The 27,010-nt window shown below is 31.8% G+C and overlaps 1 protein-coding gene across 16 annotated transcripts in view; it reads left to right on the top strand.

Moving 5' to 3' along the window:
- The first annotated feature begins 578 nt into the window (after window positions 1-578).
- The window catches only part of LOC103488249 (pre-mRNA-splicing factor cwc-21-like), a 29,040-nt gene continuing 2,608 nt past the window's right edge, over window positions 579-27,010 (top strand). The window contains exons 1-7 of one of the 16 annotated variants that reach the window (XR_007819479.1): window positions 586-1,096; window positions 1,317-1,371; window positions 1,454-1,582; window positions 1,844-1,898; window positions 1,981-2,108; window positions 25,145-25,200; window positions 26,044-26,436. The gene's annotated coding sequence lies outside the window, so the exon portion shown is untranslated. Of the gene's footprint in view, window positions 1,097-1,316; window positions 1,372-1,453; window positions 1,583-1,843; window positions 1,899-1,980; window positions 2,109-25,007; window positions 26,437-27,010 lie in introns of those variants that run through there. The other 15 variants (XR_007819481.1, XR_001762441.2, XR_007819482.1 and 12 more) reach the window with 15 other exon arrangements.

Consider the following 27,010-nt stretch of genomic DNA (forward strand, 5'->3'; position numbering starts at 1 on the left):
TACAAAGTCTCTTTTCAGATTTCATTATTAGATAAAAATTCATAAATATTAGAAATTAAATTATTAAAATAAATAGATAAAATTTTTATATTTTAACATGTTTTATCTCTTAGACGATGTGTTAACATGAAGGTAGGAATTTGAAAAAATAATCAATAGTTCCAATTGACTTTTTTAATCTTTGTATTAAATAAATAATAAATTAATTATAAAATAATATAATTAACAAATTTTAATTTTTATTTACAATAAAATTTAAACTTTAAATGAGTTTAATAAATATTTAACGTTTTTAATTTTGGTGTCAAATAAATCTTTAATTTTTTTATATAGTACAATTTTTGAAGTGATTTGATTATTATATTTAGAAAAATTTTAAAATTTATTAAACATAATTTAAAGTTTGAAATTTTTTGAAATTTAAAGTGAAGTATCTTACCGACTAGTTATTTAAACGGTAATAGTCAATAATTTAAACTATGTTGATGGGCATTAAATTTCTATCCTATCATGAATTGTCATTAATTAAAGATTAGCTATAATTTAATAGATTGAAAGATACGTTAATAACGATCATACTCTCTTCGTTCTATTGTTGTAATAGAAACCCTCCCTTTGCGTCTTCTCTGTCATTTCAAATTGCTTCCACATCCTTCTTCTCCAACGATAAACTCTCTCTCACTCTGTCCCTCTCCTCCCTCCCTTCTCTCTCGCTCTCTTGTCTTCTTTGTCTTTCTCAAAATCTTCACTCTTCCTATCTCTCAAATTCCACTTCTCTAAGATTGAATCACTTTCTGCAGCGAAGAAACCCTAACTTGCAAGATGCCCATCTCGCCGATCCACCGCCTTCTTCTTTCTCCTAGCCCTAACGGCGCCGGAATCAAGGGCGGAAGATCCCTCTGAAACCCAAGTCGTCTTCCAAAGAAAATTCTCCACCGTCAGATCCCAACTCCATGGTTCCCGATTCTAAACCCTCGCCGGCTAGATCGAAGAGCCCACTTCCACCAAGGCCTCCCTCTTCTAACCCACTTAAGCGGAAACTCAGTATGGAGACCGTTCCTGAGGATTCCCTGGGTTATTTGATTCGGGTGTGAAGGTACTTTACTTGGTGTGATTATAGGGTTTTGGTTTATTTTTGTCTTAATGTGGGGTTTTGGTTTGTCTTTGTCTTAATTATTTTTGAAAATGTTCTGGCAACATTCAACGTGCAGTTACAACGAAAAAAATATGAAATATGTTTTATCCTTTGACAGGGTTTGGTTCAGCTCTGTTTTATTATTATTTTCTTCTTCGTACTCATTTTTTTGTTTTGACAGGCATATGAAAAGGGGCTAATGATTGCAGTAAATACCATTTACTTCCAAGGTCAAGGTATGGTCACGCTGTGTGAGGAATATTTTTGGTAGTTTTGTTTGAGTATCCTGATCTTAACTTTATATTATTATGGCTGTAGATCCTTGAACCATGTCAAAGTAGTTTAGCATACCAACCTCCAAACCCTTGGACCACGGGCATTCTTGGACTACTGGCTGAGATTTATTCAATGCCTAACTTGGAAATGAACCTCAAGTTTGACCTTGAGGTATGTATGCACACTTCAAGATGGTAAATGACTATGGATACAGTTAGCTATAAATTCTCAACATAACTAGTACTGCTGATATGGGATAAGAGTATTTCATTGATTAAATGAAAAACGCCCAACCAATATTTGGGAAAATAAAGTTTGAGACTTCTTCCACTTTACATCATTTTTGTTTCCTTGAAAACCATACTTCTTAATGTTAGTTTCTGTTTTATTATTATTATTTTCTTCTTCGTACTCATTTTTTTGTTTTGACAGGCACATGAAAAGGGGCTAATGATTGCAGTAAATACCATTTACTTCCAAGGTCAAGGTATGGGCACACTGTGTAAGGAATATTTTTGGTAGTTTTTTTTGAGTATCCTGATCTTACCTTTATATTATTATGGCTGTAGATCCTTGAACCGTGTCAAAGTAGTTTAGCATACCAACCTCCAAACCCTTGGACCACGGGCATTCTTGGACTACTGGCTGAGATTTATTCAATGCCTAACTTGGAAATGAACTCAAGTTTGACCTTGAGGTATGTATGCCCACTTCACTTCAAGATGGTAAATTACTATGGATACAGTTAGACATAAATTCTCAAAATAATTAGTACTGCTGATATAGGATAAGAGAATTTCATTGGTTAAATGAAACATGCCCAACCAATATTAGGGAAAATAAAGTCCTTATCGCTGAAAAATTTCATATAGATATCTATGTTTGTTGTGTTGAACTTCATGGGGAGTATTCATTTATAGAATTCTATAAATTGAACCGCATACTTGAGTGCTATAACTTATACTTTATTAAAAGTATAACTTATACTTTATTAAAAGTATAACTTATACTTTATTAAAAGTATAACTTATACTTTATTAAAAGTATAACTTATACTTTATTAAAAGTAGAATAGGAAATTACTCCCCATTCAACCTCTAAAGGTTAACAAGTTTCAACCATCAAAGCTACATGAATTTTCAAGTTAGCTTTTTTTTGTTTTTTAAATAATGAAAATACTTGCTTTCATTTGAGATCAAATGAAAGAATACAAAGTAAACCTAAGAAAAACCTAAAAGGGGTCCGAATATGCAACAAAGGACCTAAAGGGTAATTAAAAGACTTTTTTATGTAACTTCTTTTTAAAGAAGAAAGAGAATTTTTCATTGATGAAAGGAAAAGAGACTTGTGCTTAAAATTACTAGAAGAATGATAATAATAATAATAAGAAGAAAGACAACAATAGATAAGCGACCATAACTCAATACACAACAAAGATCAACCATGAAAGATAGAGCTCCCAATTCAGACAATAGAGTAGCCAACTAGATTAAGTTTAATATAATGCATGCAGAGATTTGTCTTGGACAATAAAAGAATTTTGCCTCGGTGCATGACATTGGGCTTCAAATATTCCATTGAAGGAATTTTGTCATTCTTAAGGATTATTAATGTGAATTAAGTGCTCAAATATTACATTAAGTGATATGTCATAGACATGGACTAGGGAAGATAACATTGGATTAAAGCGCGAATTTGGACTACAAGTTCTTTATTAAAGAAATCTTCTCATTATTTGGATAAATGATTAGCCAATTAGACAAAAGTGTTGAGATAGTCCACTAAGTAATTTGTCATGGACATGAATATGGGAGGATAACAATAGACCATGCAACTGAATTAGGAAAAGGACTCATGAAGGACTATCAAGTAGATTAATGTATGTAATGAGAAAGGAAGATAAGTTGAGATACATGAATTTTGGATTGAGAAGTGTTATTGGACTACAAGTTTTTGATTAAAAAGTCCTTTCATTCTTTGGAAAAAAAAATTAGCCAATTGGGTTAAGTGTTAATATAATGTACGAAGTGATATACTTTGGTCATGAATTTTGGAAAAGAAGATGATTTATGGAAATAAAATTTTAAAACGGGTCATGGAGACCTATTAAATGGAAAAAACATAAGTTAGGAACGAGAATTTTGGATTAAAGTGTGACATTGAACTTTAAGTTTTCGATTGAAAAACTATTTTCATTCTTTAGGTGAAAGATTAATATGGTAGAGTAGGTGTGATTAAGCTAGACTACATAAGTTAAATAGAAAAAAGGCGCATGGAGGACTATTGTGTTGAATATACATAATAAGAAAAAAAAAAGACTATCTTAACATGCAGATCTATGCTTATGTATGTTGTGAGGAAGTAAGATGAATTAGGATACAAGAGTTTTGGATTAAAGGCTGAGATTAGTGAATTGGATTAAGTGTTTATATAAGAGATGAGATGATTTGCCACAGACATGAATATGCAATAAAAAAGTTTGGTTACACATGAAATTGGAAAAAGACATGGAGTACTATTAATTGCAGGAAAAAAGAAGTTTTAGAATACAAAAGTTTTGGATAGAAGTGTGACATTGGACTACAAGTTTTGTATTGAAAAACTCTTGCAATTTTTTAGGGAAAAGATTATGAAATTGGATTAAGTATTGAGATAGTGCATTAAGTGATTTGTCATGGACATGGATATAAGAGGAAAACAATATATCATGCCACCGAACGAGGAAAGGACAAAGATAAGATCAACATTTATTCAAAATTGTGTTGATAAGAAAAAGGCTATAGAAATAAAATTGAAAAAAAATTAAATGAAAGACAATAGACAACACAAAAAGAAAAGTTAGGATAAGAGAGTCTCATATTAAAGTGTGATATTGTGTGGACTTCAAATTTTGGATTAAAGAATTCTTGCCATTATTTAAAGAAAGGATTTTCAAATTGGATTAAGTGTGAAGACAGCACACTAAGAGTGAGATTAAATAATTAAGTTAAGTTTTTACTTAAGAGATTAGGTAAGATCCTATTGATATGGTTATAGAAAAAAAAGCTTTGGCAATGCAAATATAATTGGAAAAAGACTTATGGACAACTATAAACAACATAAAAAGAAAAGTAAGGATATGCGAGTTTTGAATGAAAGTGTGACATTGGACTTTAAATTTTAGATTAAAGAATTCTTGCCATTGTTTAGAAAAAGGATTATCAAATTTGATCAAGTGTGGAGACAATGCACTAAGAGTGAGATTAGCTATAATTAGATTAAGTTTTTACTTAAGGGATTAAGTGAGATCTCATGGACATGTTTATAGGAAAAAAAGGTTCGGCTATCCATATATAATTGGAATAAGACACATGGACAACTATAAATAGCACAAATAAAAAGTAAGGATATGCGAGTTTTGATGGAAGCATAACATTGGACTTCAAGTTTTAGATTAAAGAACTTTTGTCATTGTTTGGAGAAAGGATTATTTAATTGGATAAAGTGTAGAGATGGTGTACTAAGAGTGAGATTAACTAATTGGATTAAGTTTTTACTTAAGGGATTAGGTGAGACCCTATAGACATGTTTATAGAAAAAAAAGTTTGGCTATGCAAATATAATTGGAAAAAGACACATGAACAGTCATAAACGAGTTTTGGATATTCGAATTTTAGATGGAAGTCTGGCATTGGACTTTTATGTTTTGGATTAACGAACTCTTTCCATTGTTTGGAAAAAGAATTACCAAATTGGATTAAATGTTGAATAAGAATTGAGGCAATAGGGAAGGAAGAAAAGAGAAAGTAGAAAGGGGAAAATACCAAAGTAAGAAATTCGAAAAAGAAAATATCAAAATAAAAGACAAGAAAATATCAAGAAAAAAACAAGAAAAGTGAGACGGCGGTGATGATTGTTGATTTGATTTTTAGCGTAGGGTTGTACCAAAAAGTCTGTATTACCCATCATTAACCTAGAGCCGGACTAGAGTAATGATGGGTAATAAATACTTTTTGGTACTATTCTCTGCTAAAAACCAAATCAATAATCATCTCTATCTTCCCACTTTTGTTGTCTTTTATTTGGATGTTTTCTTTTCCACTTTCTTACTTTGATTAGCCAATTGGATTAAGTTTTTATTTAAATGATACGTAATTTGTCATGGACAAGTATATAGTAAAAGAAGTTTGGCTATACAAATGAAATTGGAGAAAATCGAATGGAGGACTATAAATGACACAAAAATAAAAGTAAGGATATACGAGTTTTGGATTAAAGAACACTTGCCATTGTTTCGAGAAAGGATTATTTAATATGATTAAGTGTTAAGATACTGGACTAAGAGAGAGATTTACCTAATTGATTAAGTTTTTATTTAAGGGATGAGGTGAATTGTCGTGGATATAGATTTTGGAAAAACGTTTGTCTATATAAATGAAATTGGAAAGAGACACATGGAGGACTATAAATGACATAAAATGAAAAGTTAGTATATGAGAATTTTGGATTGAAGTTTGACATTGATCTTCAAGTTCTGTATAAAATAAGTTCTTGCTATTGTTGGGAGAAAAGATTCTCAAATTGGATTAAGGATTGAGATAATGAACTAAAAGTGAGATTATCCAATTGAATTAAGTTTGTATAAAATAAGTTCTTGCTATTGTTGGGAGAAAAGATTCTCAAATTGGATTAAGGATTGAGATAATGAACTAAAAGTGAGATTATCCAATTGAATTAAGTTTTCATTGAAGGGATGTGATGTTTCGTTGTCAAAATGGATATAGGAAAAAAAGTTTGGCTATACAAGTGAAATTGAAAAAAGACGCAACGAGGACAATAGATGACCCAAAAAGAAAAGTATGGATTGAGGTGTAGCATTGGAGATTCAGGTGTGCAAGTTGTTGAGATAGTGCACCCAAAAGTTAGATTAGCCTACTGGATTAAGTTTTAATTTATGGAATGAGATTATTTGCTTTGGACATGGTTATAAAAAAACGGTAGATAATATAAATGAAATTGGAAAAAGACACATGAGTGACTATAGACGACACGAAAGGGAGACTTCGGATATGAGAGCTTTTTATTGATGGTGGTATAGGACTATAAGTTTGGTATTAAACAACTTTTGTCGTTGTTTGGAGAAAGGACTATTCAATTTGATTAGTGTTGAGATAGTGCTCAAAAAGTATGATTAGTCAATTAAATCAAGATTTTAATTAAGGGATGAGGTGATTTGTTGTGAAGATGAATATCAGACTTCAAGATTTTGATTAAGGAGGAACTCTTGCCATTGTTTGGAGAAAAGATTATCAAAAGACACAGGGGACTATAAACGACACATAAAGGAAAGTAATGATATATGAGTTTTTATTGAAATGTTTTATTGAACTTCAAATGTTGGATTAAAGAACTCTTGTCGTTTGGAGAAAGAATTAGTGAATTGGATAAGTGTTAAGATATTGCACAATGAGTCAGTTTTGGCTATGTGATTTTTGAATTAAAGTGTGACATTTGACTACAAGTTTTGAATTAAAGAATGTTTGCCATTGTTTGTTGAAAGTATTATAAAATTGGATTAGGAGTGAGATTAGTCTACTGGGTTAAGTATTTTTTTAGGGATTATATATTTTTTTGTGGACATGGAAATAAGAAAAAACGTTGGTTATATAAATAGAATTGGAAAAAGACATGTGGAGGACTATAGACAGCACAAAAAGAAAAGTTCGCACATGAGTGTTTTGAAGCATAATATTTTACTTCAAGTTTTGGATTAAAGAACTTTTGTCATCCTTTGACGAAAGAATCATCAAATTGGATTAGTGTTGAGAGTGCACTATGAGAGTGATATTAGCTATAATTGGATCAAGTTTTTAATTAGGGTATTTTCCATAGAAATGATTATAGGAAAAAAAAAGTTGGCGATACAAATGTAATTGGTAAGAAGACATGGAGGACTATAAACGACACACGGAGTAATGTAAATAAATTCGAGTTTTGGATTTAAGTGTGACAATTGGCTCAAAGTTTTGGATTAACTCCTATCAATGTTTGGAGGAAGAATTATTAAATTTTTTTATCTGTTGAGGTAGTTCACCAAGAATGAGATTAGCCAATTGAATTAAGTTTTTATTAAAAGGGACGTGGTGATTTGTTGTGAACGTGGATATAGGAGAAAACGTTTGGCTACACAAATGAAGTCGGGAAAAGACACATACATGAGTACCGACGACACAAAAGGATAAGTTAGGATATGCGAGTTTTGGATTGTCGTGTGACATTGGACTTTAAGATTAAAATTAAACGTCTCTTGCAATTGTATGGAGAAATGATTATCAAAGTTGATTGATGTTGATATAGTGCACTAAGCGATTATCAAAATTGATTAGTGTTGATATAATGCACTAAGTGTTAGATTGGCCTATTGGATTATGGTTTTATTTAAGGGTGATTGTGGTAGATATCAATATAGGAAAAATTATTTGGTTCTACAAATGATATTGGAAAAAGACATATGAATGTCTATAGACGATACAAAAAGAAAAGTTAAGATATTTGACTTTTAGAGTAAAGTGTGACATTGAACTACAAGTTTAAAATTAAGTATCTCTTGCTATTGTTCGGAGAAAAAATTATCAAATTAGATTAGTGATGTGATAGTGCACTAAGAGAGTAGCCAATTGGATTAAATTTTTTTAAAGGATGAGGTGTTTTGCCTGAGCTATGGATACAAGGAAAAAAGTTTTGCTGCACAAATTACATAGGAAAAAGGATACATGGGGGACTCATAAACGAAACAAAAAGAAAGTTAAGATATGAGAGTTTTGGATTTAAGTGTGGCATTGAACTATTAGTCTAGGATTAACTGACTCTTGCCATTTTTTTTTTGAGACGTGAAGTATGACATTGGCATTGGACTTGATGCTCTTAGTGTAGTGTAACGTTGGCATGACTCTTAGTCTAGGATTAAAGCTTCTTTTTTAATAATAATATATGAGACTTAAAGCTCCAAGTACAAGAGTATTGTTCTAAGAGCAAAAGAATTTAGGGAATACAAATGAAAGTTAAAACTTAGGTGCCAAGATGAAGAAAGCCTAAGCAAACAAAGTCAAAGAGAAACATAATGAAGAAAATAAAACTGTAGAAAGTTGAAAGCAAAAACTTGACAACTCTCTCAAGTGGGATTGGACTTAAAGCACTTAGTGAAGTGTGACATTGACATTGGATCGTTAGTTTAGGATTAAAGCCTCCTTTTTAATGATAGTATATGAGATTGAAAGCTTAAAGTGCAAGAGTATTGCACTTGAAACAAAGGAATTAAGGTAATACAAACTAAAGTGAAAACTTAGGCAAAAAGAAAAAGAAAACCTAAACAAACGAAGTCAAAGAGAAACGTAACGAAAAGAACATAGCATTTTTAAGATGAAACAATTGTTGAAAGCTAAAATTACAGTCCAAACTTGACAACTCTCTCAAATGGCATTAGACTAAAAGCTCTTAGTGAAGTGTGACATTGGCATTGGACTCTTAATTTAGGATTATAGTCTGTTTTCTAATGATAGTATATGAGACTTAAACTCAAAGTACAAGAGTATTGTACTAAGAGTAAAGGAACTAAGGGGATACAAACTAAAGTGAAAGCTTAGGCAATAAGAAGAAGAAAGCCTAAACAACTTTAGTCAAAGAGAAACATATCAAACAGAATAAAGACTTTTCAAGACCAACAACAGTATAAAGTTTAAAAGATAGCAAAAACTTGACAGTTCTCTCAAATGACATTGGACTTAAAGCTCTCAGTGAAGTGTGACATGCACATTACTCTAGTTTAGGATAAAAGCCTCTTTTTTAGCAATAGTATATGAGACTTAAAGCTTAAAGTACAAGAGTATTGTACTAAGTGCAAAGGAACTAGGGGAATAAAAACTAAAGTGAAAACTTAGGCAACAAAAAGAAGAATGCCTAATGAAACGAAGTCAAAGAGAAACATAACATACAAAATAAAGTCTTTTCAAAATAAGACAAATGTAGAAAGCTAAAAAGATAGCAAAAACTTGACAACTTTCCTAAGAGGAGCCCATTTAAATATAATAACTTGCACACCTGAATCTTCAATATGAGAGAACAAGAAGTGTGAAGGAGGAGAAACTTGGTACATCAGAACTGTTCTTAGTGAAGTGTGAAGGATTGAAGTGTGGATAATTATTAAGATAGGGTACTATGAGTCAGTTTAGCCTTTTGGATTAAGTTTTTTGTTGAGGGATGAGGTCATTTGCTTTGGACATAGATACGGGAAAAAATGTTTGGCAATAACATTGTCAAAAGACACATGGAGGATTATAACGACACAAACATGAAAGTTAAGATATGAGAGTTTTGGAATGATGTTTGACATTGGACTTAAAGTTTATGATTAAATAACTCTTGCCATTGTTTTAGAGAAACAATTATTCAAATTGGTTAATTGTTGAGATAGTGCACTAAGATGAAATTTGCCTATTGGATTAAGTTTTTATTCGAGGGATGAGGTGATTTGCTATTGTCATAGGTATGGGAAAAAATATTGGTTGTTTAACTAAAATTCAAAACGGACACAGAGGATCGTTGACGATACAAAAGGAAAAGTTTGGATATGACAGTTGGTTTGAAATGTGACATTTTAGTTTAAGTTTAGGAATAAGAAGCTGGTTGTCATCTTTTAGACAAAGGATTATCAAATTAGATAAGCATTGATGTTGTAGGTAAGGAAGAAAAGAGAAAGTAGAAAAGGAAAATACCAAAGTAAGAAAGTGGGAAAAGAAAATAACAAAATAAAAGACAAGAAAAGTGTGACGGTGGTGATGATTATTGATTTGATTTTTAGCATAGGATTGTACCAAAAAGTCTGTATTACCCACCATTAACCTAGAGCCGGACTAGGGTAATGATGGGTAATAAATACTTTTTGGTACCATCATCTACTAAAAACCAAATCAATAATCATCACCGCCCTTCCCACATTTCTTGTCTTTGGGTATTTTCTTTTCCCATTTTTTACTTTAACTAGTTAATTGGATTAAGTTTTTATTTAAGGGATACATGATTTGTCATGGACAACTATATAGTACAAAAAGTTTGGCTATACAAATAAATTATAGAAAATCGAATGGAGGATTATAAATGGTACAATAAGAAAAGTAAGGATATTCGAGTTTTGGATTAAAGAACTCTTGCCATCATTTCGAGAAAAGATTATTCAATTTGATTTAAGTGTTGAGATACTGCACTAAGAGTGAAATTTGTCTATTGGATTAAGTTTTTATTTGAGATATGAGGTGAATTGTCGTGGATAGGACTATAGAAAAAAATGTTTAGCGATACAATTGAAATTGGAAATATACGCATGGAGGGTTATAGATGGCACAAAATGAAAAGTTAGTATTTGAGAGTTTTGTATCGAAGTTTGACATTGGACTTCTAGTTTTTGCATAAAATTAGTTCTTGCCATTGTTTGGAGAAAAAATTATCAAATTAGATTAAGTATTAAGATAATGAACTAAAAGTGAGATTATTCATTTGAATTAAGTTGTTATTGAAGGGAGGAGTTGTTTCGTCGTCGAAATGGATATAGGGAAAAAATTCGGCTATACAAATGAAATTGCAAAATGACATATGGAGGACACAATAGGCGGCCCAAAATGAAAAGTATGGATTGAGGTGTGACATTGGACTTAAGTCTTGGATTAAAAACTCTAACAGTTGTTTGGATAAAAGATTCTCAAATTGGATTAAGTGTTGAGATAATGCACGAAAAGTTTGATTAGCCTATTAGATTAAGTTTTAATTTATGGAATAAGATCATTTGCTTTGGATATGATTATAGAAAAAAACGTTGGACTATAAAAATGAAATTGGAAAAAGACACATGTGTGACTATAGAAGAGACCAAAAGGAAACTTTGAATATGAGTATTGGGATTAAAGAACTTTTGTCATTGTTTAGAGAAATGATTATCCAATTTGATTAATGTTGAGATAGTGCTCCAAAAGTGTGAGTAGCCAATTAGATCAAGATTTTATTTTAGGGGTGAGATGATTTGTCGTGGAGATGAATATAGGACTTCAAGTTTTGGATTAAAGAGGAACTCTTGCCATTGTTTGAAAAAGAATTATCAAAAGACACATAAATGAAAATAATGATATATGAGTTTTTACTGCAGTGTGACATTGAACTTCAAGTGTTGGATTAAAGAACTTTTGCTTTTGGAGAAAACATTATTAAATTGGATAAGTGTTAAGAAAGCACTATGATTTAGTTTAGGCTATGTGTTTTTTGAATCTAAGTGTGACGTTTAACTACACGTTTTGGATTAAAGAACGTTTGCCATTCTTTGTCGGAAGAATTATAAGATTGGATTAATTGTTGAGATAGTGCACTAGGTGTGAGATTAATTTATTGGATTAAGTTTTTTTTAGGGATTAGGTTTTTTGCCGTGGACAGAGATATGGGAAACTGTGTTTGGCTATAAAAATGAAATTGGAAAAAGACAAGTGGTGGTCTATAAACAACACAAAAAGAAAAGTTTATAATAGTGCTTTGGATTGAAGTGTGACATTTTACTTCAAGTTTTGGATTAAAGAACTTTCGTCATCTTTTAATGAAACGATTATCAAATTGGATTAGTGTTAAGATAGTGTTATAAAAGTGAGATTAGCCATAATTGAATTAATTTTTTATTTGAGGGATTAGGTTATCGTGGAAATGAATATAGGAAAAAACGTTTAGTTATATGAATGTAATTAGAAAAAGACACGTGAAGAACTATAGACATCACAAAAAAAAATTAGCATATGAGAGCTTTGGATTGGTACGTGACATTTTACTTCTAGTTTTGGATTAAAGAACTTTTGCCATCCTTTAAGGAAAGAATTATCAAATTGGATTACTGTTAAGATAGTGCACTATAAGAGCGAGATTAATTATAATTGGATTAAGATTTTATTTAGGTGGTTTCCCATGGAAATGATTATAAGAAAAAAAAACAAGGTTGGTGACACAAATTTAATAGGTAAAAACACACATGGAGGACCGTAAAGGATACAAGAAGAAACATAAGCATATTCGAGTTTTGGATTAGAGATTCTTGCCAATGTTTCGAGGAAGGATTATTCGATTTGTTGAACTGTCGTAATAATGCACTAAGAGTCAAGTTAGCCAATTGAATTAAGTTTTTATTAAGAGGACGAGGTGATTTGTTATAGACGTGGATATAGAAAAAAAAACGTTTGGCAACACTAGTGAAATTAGGAAAAGACACAAGGAAGACGACTGTCGGCACGAAAGGACAAGTTAGAATTTGCGAGTTTTGGATTGTAGTGTTGCTATGGATTTCAAGTTAAATTTAAAAGTCTCTTGCAACTGTTCGGAGAAAGGATTATCAAAGTTGATAGTTGTTGATATAGTGCACTAAGTGATTATCAAAATTGATTAGTGTTGAGATAATATACTAAGAGTAAGATTAGCCAATTGGATTAAGTTTTTATTAAAGGCTGATGTGATTTGTTGTGGACGTGAAAATAGGAAAAAACGTTTAGCTACACAAATGGAATTGAAAAATGACATATGAGGGAGTATTGGCGACACAAAAGGACAAGTTGGGATATGCAAGTTTTGGATTGTAGTGCGACATTGGACTATTTGTTTAGGATTAAATGACTCTTGCCATTTTTTTTTTTGAAACGTGTGGAACATGTCATTGACATTGGACTTAAAGCTCTTAGTGAAGTATGACATTGACATTAGTCTCTTAGTTTATGATTAAAGCCTCTTTCGTAATGATAGTATATGAGACCTAAAGCTCAAAGTACAAGAGTATTGTACTAAGCACAACAGAATTAGAGAAATACAAACTAAAGTGATAACTTAGGTAACAAGAAGAAGAAACCTAAGCAAACAATGTCGAAGTGAAACGAACAAACTGAATTTAGGCTTTTCAAGACGAAACAACTGTAGAAAGCTAAAAAGATAGCAAAAATTTGACAACTCTCTTAAGTGACATTGGCCTTGGCATTGACATGAACATTGGACTTAAAGCTCTTAGTGAAGAGTTGCATTTACATTGGACTCTTAATTTAAGATTAAAGCCTCTTTTTTAATGATAATATATGAGGTTTAAAGCTTAAAGTACAAGAGTATTGTACTAAGGGCAAAGGTATTGGGAATACAAATTAAATTGAAAACTTAGACAACAAGCAGAAGAAATCATAAACAAACGAAATCAAAGAGAAACATAAAAAACAGAAAATAACATCTGACAAAAGACTATTAAATTTGATACAGTGTTGAGATAGTGCACTAAGGTGAGATAAACTGACTAGATAAAGTTTTTATTTGAGGAATGAGGTGTATTGCCATGGAGATGGTTATAGCAAAAATGTTTGACTATATAAATGAAATTGAAAAAAGACTCATGGAGGACTAAAACGTTAGAATGTGAGTTTTGGATTGAAGTGGAGCATTAAACTTCAAGTTTTGGATTCAAGAACTTCTATGTGTGGAGAAAGGATCAGGAGAAACAATTATTCAAATTGATTAATTGTTTAGATAGTGCACTAAGATAAATTTTTCTATTGTATTAAGTTTTATTTGAGGGATGAGGTGATTTGCTATGGTCGTGAATATAGAAAAAAAACATTGATTGTTTAACTAGAATTGGAAAGAAACACAGAGGATCGTTGATAACGCAAAAAAGGAAAAATTACGATATAAGAGTTTTGGATTAAAGTGTAACATTTTACTTCAAGTTTAGCAACAAGGAGTTGGTTGCCATCTTTTGGAGAGAGGATTATTAAATTGGATAATTGTTGAGGCTGTAGGAAAGGAAAAAACATAAAGTGGAAAGGGGAAAATACCAAAATAAAAACTAGCTCCTTATTCCTAAGCCCTAAACAAGGTAGTTGCTGTATTTTGGAGAAAGGACTGTCAAATTCGATAGTTGAGGCTGTAGGAAAGGAAGAAAACAGAAATTAGAAAAGGAAAAATACCAAAGTAAGAAAGTGAAAAATGAAAATACCAAAATAAAAGACAAGAAATTAACAAGAAAAGTGAGACGGTGGTGTGATGGTTATTGATTTGGTTTTTACTATAGAATTGTACCAAAAAGTCTTTATTACCCATCATTACGCTAGAGCCGGACTAGGGTAATGCTGGGTAATAAATACTTTTTGGTACCATGCTTCGGTAAAAACTAAATCCATAATCATTCCCACCTTCTCACTTTTCTTGTTTTTTCTTGTCTTTTATTTGAGTATTTTCTTTTCCACTTTCTTACTTTGACTAGCCAATTGGATTAAGTTTTCATTTAAGGAATATGTGATTTGTAATGGACAAGTATATAGTAAAAAAGGTTTAGGTGTATGAATGAAATTAGAGAAAATCAAATGGAGGACTATAAAGGGTACAAAAAGAAAAGATATCAGAAAAGTAAGAATATGTGAGTTTTGGATTAAAGAACTTTTGTCATTATTTGGAGAAATGATTATTCAATTTTATTAATTGTGAAGATAGTTCACTAAGAGAGATTTGCGTGCTAGATTAAGTTTTTATTTGAGGGATGAGGTGAATTGTCATGGGGTATAGGAAAGAACGTTTGACTATACAAATGAAATTGGAAAAAGGCACGTGGTGGTTTATAAACAACACAGAAAGAAAAGTTTGCGTACGAATGTTTTGGATTAAAGAACTCTTGCCATCCTTTAACGAAAGGAATTTCAAATTGGATTAATGTTGACATAGTGCACTATACTTTAACGAAAGGATTATAATATTGGATTAGAGTTGAGATAGTGCACTATAAGAGTGAGATTAACTATAATTGGATTATGTTTTTATTTGAGGGATTAGGTTTTATGGTGTGGACATGGATGTAGGCAAAAAACGTTCGGCTATACACATGAAAATGGAAAGACACGTGGAAGACCGTAGACAGCACAAAAAGAAAAGTTAGTATATTGGAGTTTTGGATTGAGGCATGAAATTTTACTTTGAGTTTTGGATTAAAGAACCTTGCCCATCCTTAAAAGAATTATCAAATTGGATTAGTGTTGAGATAGTGTACTTTAAGTGTGAGGTTAGCTATAATTGATTTAATTTTTTATTTAGGGGATTTTCCATGGAAATAATTATAAGAAAAAAAAAAAGTCCTGCGATACAAATGTAAGTGGTAAAAAAACACATGGAAGACTATAAACTACTTTAGTCGACACATATGTTTGGAGGATGGATTATTCAATTTGTTTAGCTATTGAGATAGTACACTAAGAGTAAAATTAGCCAATTGGATTAAGTTTTTATTAAAGGGACGATGTGATTTGTTGAGGACGTGAAAATAGAAAAAATCGTTTAGCTACACAAATGAAATTGGAAAACAACATATGGAGAAGTTGTGGCGGCACAAAAGAACAAGTTGGGATATCCAAAGTTTTGGATTGTAGTGTGGCTATGGACTTCAAGTTTAATAATAAAAATCTCTTTCAATTGTTTGGAGAAGGGATTATCGAAATTGATTGGTATTGATATAGGGCACTGACTGTCATATTAGCCTATTGGATTATGTTTTTTAATTTAAGGGCGATGATTTGCTGGGGACATTAATATAGGAAAAATTATTTGGTTGTACAAATGACATTGAAAAAAGACATATGAAAGACTAGACAGCACAAAAAGAAAAGTTAAGATATGTGATTTTTGGATTGAAGTGTGACATTGAACTACAAGTTTAAAATTAAGTATCTCTTCCTATTGTTTGAAGAAAAGATTATCAGATTAGATTAGTGATGTGATAGTGCAATAAGAGTAAGAGTAGCCAATTGGATTAAGATTTTTTTTTTAAATGAGGTGTTTTGCCTAGGACATGGATATACGGAAAAGAATTTTGTTACACAAATGACTTAGGAAAAGAACACATGGAAGACTCATAGACAAAACAAAAAGAAAATTAAGATATGAGAGTTATGGATTGAAGTGTGGCATTGATCTATTAGTTTAGGATTAAATGACTCTGGCCATTGTGCTTTTTTTTTTTTCCTGAAACATGTGGAGCATGTCATTGGCATTGGACTTGAAGCTCTTAGTGAAGTGTGACATTAGCATTAGTCTCTTAGTTTAGGATTAAAGCATCTTTTGTAATGATAGGTATATGAGACCTAAAGCTCAAAGTACAAGAGTATTGTACTAAGCACAAAGAAACTAGAGAAATACAAACTAAAGTGAAAACTTAGGTAACAAGAAGAATAAACCTAAGCAAACAATGTCGAAGTGAAACGAACAAACTGAATTTAGGCTTTTCAAGACGAAACAACTGTAGAAAGCTAAAAAGATAGCAAAAATTTGACAACTCTCTTAAGTGGCATTGGCCTTGACATTGACATGAACATTGGACTCAAAGCTCTTAGTGAAGAGTGACATTTGCATTGAACTCTTAGTTTAAGATTAAAGTCTCTTTTCTAATGATAATATATGAGGCTTAAAGCTTGAAGTATAAGAGTATTGTACTAAGGACAAAGGTATTGGGAATACAAATTAAAGTGAAAACTTATACAACAAGCAAAAGAAATCATAAACAAACAAAGTCAAAGAGAAAAATAACAAACAGAAAATAACATTGGAATGATGCACAATAAGGACTATAAACAACACAAAAAGATAAAAAAAATTAGGATATGGGAGTTTCAGATTTAAATGTGGTATTGTAGTTTAAGTTTAGGATTAAATAATTTTTCCCATTGTTTGGAGAAATGACTATTAAATTTGATACAATGTTGAGATAGTGCACTAAGGTGAGATAAACTGACTAGATAAAGTTTTTATTTGAGGAATGAGGTGTATTGCAATGGAGATGGTTATAGGAAAAATGTTTGAATATACAAATGAAATTGTAAAAAGACTCATGGAGGACTAAAACGTTAGAATGTGAATTTTGGATTGAAGTGGAGCATTGAACTTCAAGTTTTGGATTCAAGAACTTCTATGTGTGGAGAAAGGATTAGGAGAAACAATTGTTCAAATTGATTAATTGTTTAGATAGTGCACTAAGATAAATTTTTCTATTGTATTAAGTTTTTATTTAAGGGATGAGGTGATTTGCTATGGTCGTGAATATAGAAAAAAACATTGGTTGTTTAACTAGAATTGGAAACAAACACATAGAGGATCGTTGATGATGCAAAAAAGGAAAAGTTACGATATGAGAGTTTTGGATTGAAATGTGACATTTTACTTCAAGTTTAGCAATAAGGAGTTGGTTGTCATCTTTTGGAGACAGGATTATTAAATTGGATAATTGTTGAGGCTGTAGGAAAGGAAAAAACATAAAGTGGAATGAGGAAAATACGAAAATAAAAACTAGCTCCTTATTCCTAAACCCTAAACAAGGTAGTTGCTGTATTTTGGAGAAAGGACTGTCAAATTCGATAGTTGAGGCTGTAGGAAAGGAAGAAAACAGAAATTAGAAAAGGAAAAATACCAAAGTAAGAAAGTGAAAAATGAAAATACCAAAATAAAAGACAAGAAATTAACAAGAAAAGTGAGACGGTGGTGTGATGGTTATTGATTTGGTTTTTACTATAGAATTGTACCAAAAAGTCTTTATTACCCATCATTACGCTAGAGCCGGACTAGGGTAATGCTGGGTAATAAATACTTTTTGGTACCATGCTTCGGTAAAAACTAAATCCATAATCATTCCCACCTTCTCACTTTTCTTGTTTTTTCTTGTCTTTTATTTGAGTATTTTCTTTTCCACTTTCTTACTTTGACTAGCCAATTGGATTAAGTTTTCATTTAAGGAATATGTGATCTGTAATGGACAAGTATATAGTAAAAAAGGTTTAGGTGTATGAATGAAATTAGAGAAAATCAAATGGAGGACTATAAATGGTACAAAAAGAAAAGATATCAGAAAAGTAAGAATATGTGAGTTTTGGATTAAAGAACTTTTGTCATTATTTGGAGAAATGATTATTCAATTTTATTAATTGTGAAGATAGTTCACTAAGAGAGATTTGCGTACTAGATTAAGTTTTTATTTGAGGGATGAGGTGAATTGTCATGGGGTATAGGAAAGAACGTTTGACTATAGAAATGAAATTGGAAAAAGGCACGTGGTGGTTTATAAACAACACAAAAAGAAAAGTTTGCGCACGAATGTTTTGGATTAAAGAACTCTTGCCATCCTTTAACGAAAGGAATTTCAAATTGGATTAATGTTGACATAGTGCACTATTCTTTAACGAAAGGATTATAATATTGGATTAGAGTTGAGATAGTGCACTATAAGAGTGTGATTAACTATAATTGGATTATGTTTTTATTTGAGGGATTATGTTTTATGGTGTGGACATGGATGTAGGCAAAAAACATTCGGCTATACACATGAAAATGGAAAGACACGTGGAAGATCGTAGACAACACAAAAAGAAAAGTTAGTATATTGGAGTTTTGGATTGAAGCATGAAATTTTACTTTGAGTTTTGGATTAAAGAACCTTGCCCATCCTTAAAAGAATTATCAAATTGGATTAGTGTTGAGATAGTGTAGTTTAAGTGTGAGGTTAACTATAATTGATTTAATTTTTTATTTAGGGGATTTTCCATCGAAATAATTATAGGAAAAAAAATGGAGTACTGGCTGCACAAAAGAACAAGTTGGGATATGCAAGTTTTGGATTGTAGTGTGGCTATGGACTTCAAGTTTAATATTAAAAATCTTTTGCAATTGTTTGGTGTAAGGACTATCAAAATTGATTGGTGTTGATATAGTGTACTAAGTGATTATCAAAATTGATTAGTGTTGATATAGTCCACTAGCTTTCATATTGGCCTATTGGATTATGTTTGTATTTAAGGATGATGGTGATTTGCTTTAGACATTAATATATGAAAAATTATTTAGTTATACAAATAAAATTGGAAGACACATGAAGGACTATAACTAACACAAAAAGAAAAGTTAAGATATCCGACTTTTGGATTGAAGTGAGACATTGAAGTTCAAGTTTAAAATTATCTCTTGCTATTGTTTGGGGAAAAAATTATCAAATTTGATTGGTGATGTGATGGTGCACTAAGAGTAAGAGTAGCCAATTGGATTAAGTTTTTTTTAAGAAACGAGGTGTTTTGCCTAGGCCATGAACATACGGAAAAATGTTTTGCTACACAAATGACAAAGGAAGGACACATGGAAGACTCATAAAACGAAACAAAAAGAAAGTTAAGATGTAAGAGATTTAGATTGACGTGTGACATTCGACTCTTAGTTTAAGATTAAATGACTCTTGCCATTGTCTTTTTTTTTTCTTTTCTGAAACGTGTGGAGCATGGCATTAGTATTGGACTTAAAGCTCTTAGTGCAGTGTGACATTGATATTAGAGTCTTAGTTTAGGATTAAAGCCTCTTTTCTAATGATATTATATGAGACTTGAAAGTACAAGAGTATTGTACTAAGAGCAAAGGAACTAGGGACAAACTAAAGTGAAAATTTAGACAATAACAAGAAGAAAGTCTAACCAAACATAGAATAAGAGGAACATAACAAATAGAATAAAACCTTTTCAAGACGAAACAACTATAGAAATCTAAAAAGATATTAAAAACTTAACAACTCTCTTGAGTGGCGTTGACATTGGCTTTGGATTCTTAATTTAGGATTTAAGCCTCTTTTGTAATTATAGTATATGAGACTTAAAGTTCAAAGTACAAGAGTATTGTACTAAGAGCAAAGGAACTAAGGGAATATAAACTAAAGTGAAGACTTAGGCAACAAGAAATAGATAGCCTAAACAAACGAAGTCAAACACAAACGTAACAAACAAAATAAAGCATTTTCAAGATGAAACAATTGTAGAAAGCTAAAATGATAACAAAAACATGGCAACTCCATTAAGTGGCATTGACATTTGACTTAAGGCTCTCAATGAAGTGTTGCCTAAACTCAAGCCTCTTTTATAATGATAGTATATGAGACTTGAAGCTTAAAGTACAAGAGTGTTGTACTAAGAGCAAAGGAATCAGGGGAATACAATCTGAAGTGAAGACTTAGGCAACAAAAAGAAGACAACATAAACAAACAAAGTCAAACGGAACGTAACAAATAAAATATAGCCTTTTCAAGGCAAAACAACTGTAGAAAGCTAAAAAGATAGCAAGAACTCTCTCAAGTGGCATTGGACTTAAAACTCTTGGTGAAGTGTGACATTGGCATTCGACTCTTAATTTAGGATTGAAGCCTCTTTTTTTAATGATAGTATATGAGACTTAAAGCTCTAAGTACAAGAGTATTGTTCTAAGAGCAAAGGAACTTAGGAAATACAAACGAAAGTTAAAACTTAGGCGACAAGATGAAGAAAGCCTAAGCAAACAAAGTCAAAGAGAAATGTAACGAAGCGAATAAAGCATTTTCAGGACGAAACAACTATAGATAGCTGAAAGCAAAAACTTGACAACTCTCTCCAGGTACAAGTGTATTGTACTAAGAGCAAAGGAACTAGGGGAATACAAACAAAAGTGAAGACTTAGGCAATAAGAAGAAGACAGTCTAAGCAAATAAAGTCAAACGGAAACGTATCGAACGAAATATAGCCTTTTCAAGGCGAAACGATTGTACCTAGAAAGCTAAAAAGATAGCAAAAACTTGACTACTCTCTCAAGTGGCATTCACGTTAGATTTAAAACTCTTAGTGAAGTGTGGCATTGGCATTAGACAATTAGTTTAGAATTAAAGCCTCTTTTGCAATGATAGTACATGAGACCTAAAGCTAAGTACAAGAGTTTTGGATTGAAGTGTGACATTTGTATCGTCTTTTGGATTAAGTTTTTCGTTAAGGGATGATAGGATTCACTTAGGACATTGATACAGGAAAAAATGTTTGGCAATAACATTGGAAAAAGACACATGGAGGACTATAAACAACACAAAAAGAAAAGTTAGGATATGATAGTTAAATAACTCTTGTCATTGTTCCGGAAAACAATTATTCAAATTGATTAATTGTTGAGATAGTGAACTACGATGAAATTTGCCTATTGGGTTAAGTTTTTATTTGAGAGATGAAGTGATTTGCTATGGTCATGGATATAGGAAGAAATCTTGGTTGTTCAACTAAAATTGGAAACAGACACAGAGGGTCGTAGACGACGTAAAAAAGGAACGGTTAGGATATAAGAGTTTTGGATTGAAGTGTCACATTTTACTTCAAGTTTAGCAATAAGGAGTTGATTATCATCTTTTGGAGAAAGCATTATCAGATTGGATAAGTGTTGAGGCAGTAAAAAAGAAAAAAAAAACATGAAGTGGAAAGGGGAAAATACTGAAATAAAAACTAGCTCTTAATCCTAAACTTGAGGAATAAGGACCTCTTTTGGAGAAAGAATTATTAAATTGGACAGTTTTGAGGCAGTAAGGAAAGAAGAAAAGAGAAAAGTAGAAAGGGGAAAATACCAAAGTAAGAAAATGGGAAATGAAAATACAAAAATAGAAGACAAGAAAAGTGAGACGGTGGTGGGATGGTTATTGATTTGGTTTTTAATATAGAATTGTACCAAAAAGTCTTTAGTACCCATCATTACCCTAGAGCCGGACTAGGATAATGATGGGTAATAAATACTTTTTGGTTATATCCTTTGCTAAAAACCAAACCGAGAATCATTATCGCCTTCATACTTTTCTTGTTTTTTATTTGGATATTTTCTTTTCCACTTTCTTACTTTGACTAGCCAATCGGATTAAGTTTTAAAAGAAAAGTATGGATATTCGAGTTTTGGATTAAAGAATTCTTGTCATTGTTTGGAGAAATGATTATTCAATTTGATTAACTGTTAGAGATATTGACTGAGAGTGAGATTTGCCTACTAGATTAAGTTTTTATTTGAGGGATGAGGTGAATTGTCGTGGACATGAGTATAGGAAAAAACATTTGGCTACATTGGAAAGAGAAGCATGGAGGACTATAGTTGACACAAAATGAAAAGTTAGTATATGGGAGTTTTGGATTGAAGTTTGGCATTGGACGGCAAGTTTTGCATAAAATAAGTTTTTGCTATTGTTTGGAGAAACGATTATCAAACTGGATATAGTATTGAGATAAATGAACTAAAAGTGAAATTATCCAATTGGATTAAGTTTTTATTGAACGGATGTGGTGTTTCGTCGTTGAAATTGATATAGAAAAAAAAGTTTGACTTATAAATGAAATTGTAAAAAGACGCATCGAGGACCATAGATGACCCAAAAAGAAAAGTATGGATTGAGTAGTGGCATCGAACTTCAAGTCTTTGATTAAATAACTTTTGCAATTGTTTGGATAACAAATTATTAAATTGGACTAAGTGTTGAGATATTGCACCATAAGTTTGATTAGCCTACTTGATTAAGTTTTAATTTATGGAATGAGATTATTTGCTTTGTACATTGTTATAGAAAAAAACGTTGGACTATACAAATGGAATTGAAAAAAGACACATGGGTGACTATAGACGACACCAAACGGAAACTTTGGATATAAGAGATTTTGATTGATGTGTACCATGGGATTACAAATTTGGGATCAAAGAAGTCTTGCCATTGTTTGGAGAAAAGATTATCAAATTAAATTAGTATTGAGATAGTGCTCTAAACGTGTGATTAGGCAATTAGATCAAGATTTTATTTAAGAGTTAGGGTGATTTGTCGTGGAGATGGATATAGGACTTCAAGTTTGGGATCAAAGAAGTCTTGTCATTATTTGGAGAAAGGATTATCAAATTGGATTGGTGTTAAGATAGTTCTCTAAACGTTTGATTAGCCAATTAGATCAAGATTTTATTCGAGGGATGAGGTGATTTGTCGTGGAGATGGATTAAGGAGGAACTCTTGCCATTGTTTGGAGGCAAGATGAGATGATTTGTCATTTGTTTAATTGTTGAGACAGTACTCTAAATGTTTGATTAGCCAATTAGATCAAGATTTTATTTAAGAGATGAGGTGATTTGTTGTGGAGATGGATATAGGATTTCAAGTTTTGGATTAAGAGGAACTCTTGCCATTGTTTGGAGGCAAGATGAGGTGATTTGCCATTTGTTTAACTGTTGAGATAGTGCACTAAGAGTGAGATTAGTCAATTGAATTAAGTGTTTATTAAAGGGACGAGGTGATTTGTTGTGGACGTGGATATAGAAGAAAACAAAGGATAAGTTAGGATATGCGAGTTTTGGATTGTAGCGTGGTATTGGACTTCAAGTTTAAAATTAAACTTCTTCGACTGTTTGGAGAAAGGACTATCAAAGTTGGTTGGTGTTGATGTAGTGCACTAAGTGATTATCGAAATTGATTAATGTTGATATAGTGCACTAAGTGTCAAATTATCCAATTGGATTATATTTTTATTTAAGGGCGATGTGATTTGCTGTGACCATTAATATAGGAAAAGTTATTTGGTTATACAAATGACATTGGAAAAATACACATGAAGGACTATAGTAGGTACAAAAAGAAAAGATATGTGACTTTTGGATTGAAGTGTGACATTGAAATTCAAATTTAAAATTAAGTATCTCTTGCTATTGTTTGGAGAAAAGATTATCAAAGTAGATTAGTGATGTGATAGTGCACTAAGAGTGAGAGTAGCCAATTGGATTAAGTTTTTTGTAAGGGATGAGGTGTTTTGCCTAGGCCATGGATATACGTAAAAAAGTTTTGCTACACAAATGACATAGGAAAAGGACACATGAAGGACTCATGGACGAAACAAAAAGAAAGTTAAAGTATGAGAGTTTTGGATTGGTGCGTGACACATTAGACTCTTAGTTTAGGATTAAATGACTCTTGCCATGGTTCTTTTTTTTTTTTTTTCTTTTGAAACATGTGGAGTGTGGCATTGGCAGTGAACTTAAAGCTCTTAGTGAAGTGTGGCATTGGCATTCGACTCTTAGTTTAGGATTAAAGCATCATTTTTAATGATAGTATATATGACTTAAAACTCAAAGTACAAAAGTATTGTACTAAGAGCAAAGGAACTAGGGGAATACAAACTAATGTGAAAACTTAGGCAACAAGAAGAAGAAAACCTAAACAAATGAAGTCAATGAGAAATTTAACAAACAAAATAAAGCCTTTTCAAGAAGAAACAACAGTAGAATGCTAAAAAGATAGCAAAAACTTGACAACTCTCTCAAGTGGCAATGACATTGGCATTGGACGTAAAGCTCTTAGTGAAGTGTGGCATTGACATTGGGCTCTTAGTCTAGTATTAAAACCTCTTTTCTTAACGTTAGTATATGAGATTTAAAGCTCAAAGAACAAGAGTATTGAACTAAGAGCAAAAGAACTAGGGGAATACAAACTAAAGTGAAAACTTAATCAACAAGAAAAAGAAAGCCTAAACAAACGAATTCAAAGAGAAACGTAACAAACAAAATAAAGCCTTTTCAAAGACATAATCAGAATAGTCTCTTTGCTGGTTTCTTCCTCTGTTGTCGCCAGAAAGCAATATCATAGCTAGAGAAGAGCAAGCAGGGTGCTGGCAGTGGTCATGGTTCAGGCCCTGCACCATCTCCATTTCCTGATTACATTCAATCTCAGTCCATTTTTAATATCTTGTTTTTTGGAGCAAAGGGCAATGGAGTTTCTGATGATTCCAAGGTAGAAGTTGTATAAAACAACCTCAAAAAACAGAAATGTGCATTTCGATTTTGTTTACCATGCTTCTATTTTGGATTTGGATCCTGCTGTTGTGAATGGAAATGGAACAGCAGCTGGTCAGATAACTGCAACTACAGTTAGTGGTCAAAATGGAAAACCGAAACAGGTGACTTTTTAAAATCTGTTTTTATTGTATTTCATTTGGTGGCACTTCTCCTCCCCACTATATCTCCAACTAGCACTCTTTCATCTCAAAGAATAGAAAGTTGTGATATTTTTTTTTAGGAGGAAACAAGTCTCTTTATTCATATTTCAAACAAACAAAAGAGTATAAATGATATGTTTAATTAACTATAACAGTTTTGGACCCTTAAGAAAGTATGGGGTATTCGAGTAATTGGATTCTTTTACCATGTCTTTAATTGAATCAGAAAACTTCAGTCGTGAGGTTTAGCTTTATATTTGAAAGCATTCTTAAAAATTTTAGGAACCTAAGAGCTAAAACTACATTAAATACGTTTACTTTATGTTTTGAAAGTCCAAGTTATACTTGGACACGTTTTGAGCACTTTTTAGGTTGGTTTGACTAAGTTTGTTGCACTTAAACACTTGTTTCTATTTTGGGTTTTGAAGTGCTTTTTCACACTTTTTGAACTTTTACGTAGGTTCATAAGTTACGAACTTACACTTGAGCATTGTTTGACCGTTTTGAAAGTTCAAGCAACAATTGACACGTTTTAATCATTTTTTAGGTTGGTTTGAAACTAAGTTTGTTGCACTTACATACTTGGTTACTATTTTAGGTCTTCAAGTGCTTTTTTTTTTAAACGGAGATAGGCTTCTTTATTAATAATAATAGTAATAATAAGAGAGACTAACACTCAAAGTACAAGGGAGTTATATAGAAAGCAAAATAGCTAAAACAGATATAAACAATAGCTAAATCAAACTCAACAATAACAACAAGATTTATCCTGGAAGCACGAATGAAATCTAGAATGTAAATTAGGTACAAAACAATTAATTAAAGCAGATGACAAAAGTAACCCAAAGTAAGCTGACAAAATGCTCGCAAAAAGCTTCGAGATGAGTGAAGAGGGAACACTGAGAGAACAACAAAACAGCTTTGCTGAATCTTCACTGCTGGCCAACTGCAAAATTTTGTCAATGCATTTGCTTGGAGTACAGATGAGTGAAAAAGTTTTGGATTATTAAATCAGTGCATTTGCTTTTATTTCCAAAGTTTCTCCAAGCCCTCGACTATATTCATATTGTAATTTTCTATGCCTCCAGATTGATGCTTGGGGCACAGATGGAGAAGTTTTGGAAGTGACATTTCCCTCTGAGCAAGAAGTGGCTGACCTGGTAGCCACCAGCGAGAAGGAATATCATCATCGATTAGGTACTGATTGCTTCTCCTTTATTGTTCTCTTCTAACCTGGGATGATGAACTTGGGAGAAAATTAATGAAGGGGTCATCATTAGGTTCCATTGCCTGTGGCTGTACATATTAGGTCAACTGCAACAGCTCGTAGAAGAAAGACTAGAAAAGTTTAAAAACAATTCTATTGTTTGTTATGTCTGCATGTTTTAAAAAATAAAGTAGAGTTCACCGACAGAAACGTGGGTCCACAAATATTTATGGAGACAAATTCCTAGTGTGAACAAAGGGATTGCTAGAAAATTTCTCAATCAAGCTTAGCCTTTCCTCCATTGAGCTTTGCCTAGATTATTGATTTTGTTTTATTGTCTTTTACATCTTCACTTTTAATCTTGGAAACATATTCATATTTTGTATTTTCTTACATGATAATAATAATAATTATTATCATTATTATTAATATTTAACCAATTTTGATATAAATTAACTTCAACATACTAAATTTAAGGACTACACCTACTAATATACACAATTCCATTTATTATTGGTTGTGCAATAATAAATGGTAATTTTCTCGAGTATGAATAAGAAAGTG

Source organism: Cucumis melo, chromosome 3, assembly GCF_025177605.1.
Source record: "Cucumis melo cultivar AY chromosome 3, USDA_Cmelo_AY_1.0, whole genome shotgun sequence".
Classification (NCBI taxonomy): domain Eukaryota; kingdom Viridiplantae; phylum Streptophyta; class Magnoliopsida; order Cucurbitales; family Cucurbitaceae; genus Cucumis; species Cucumis melo.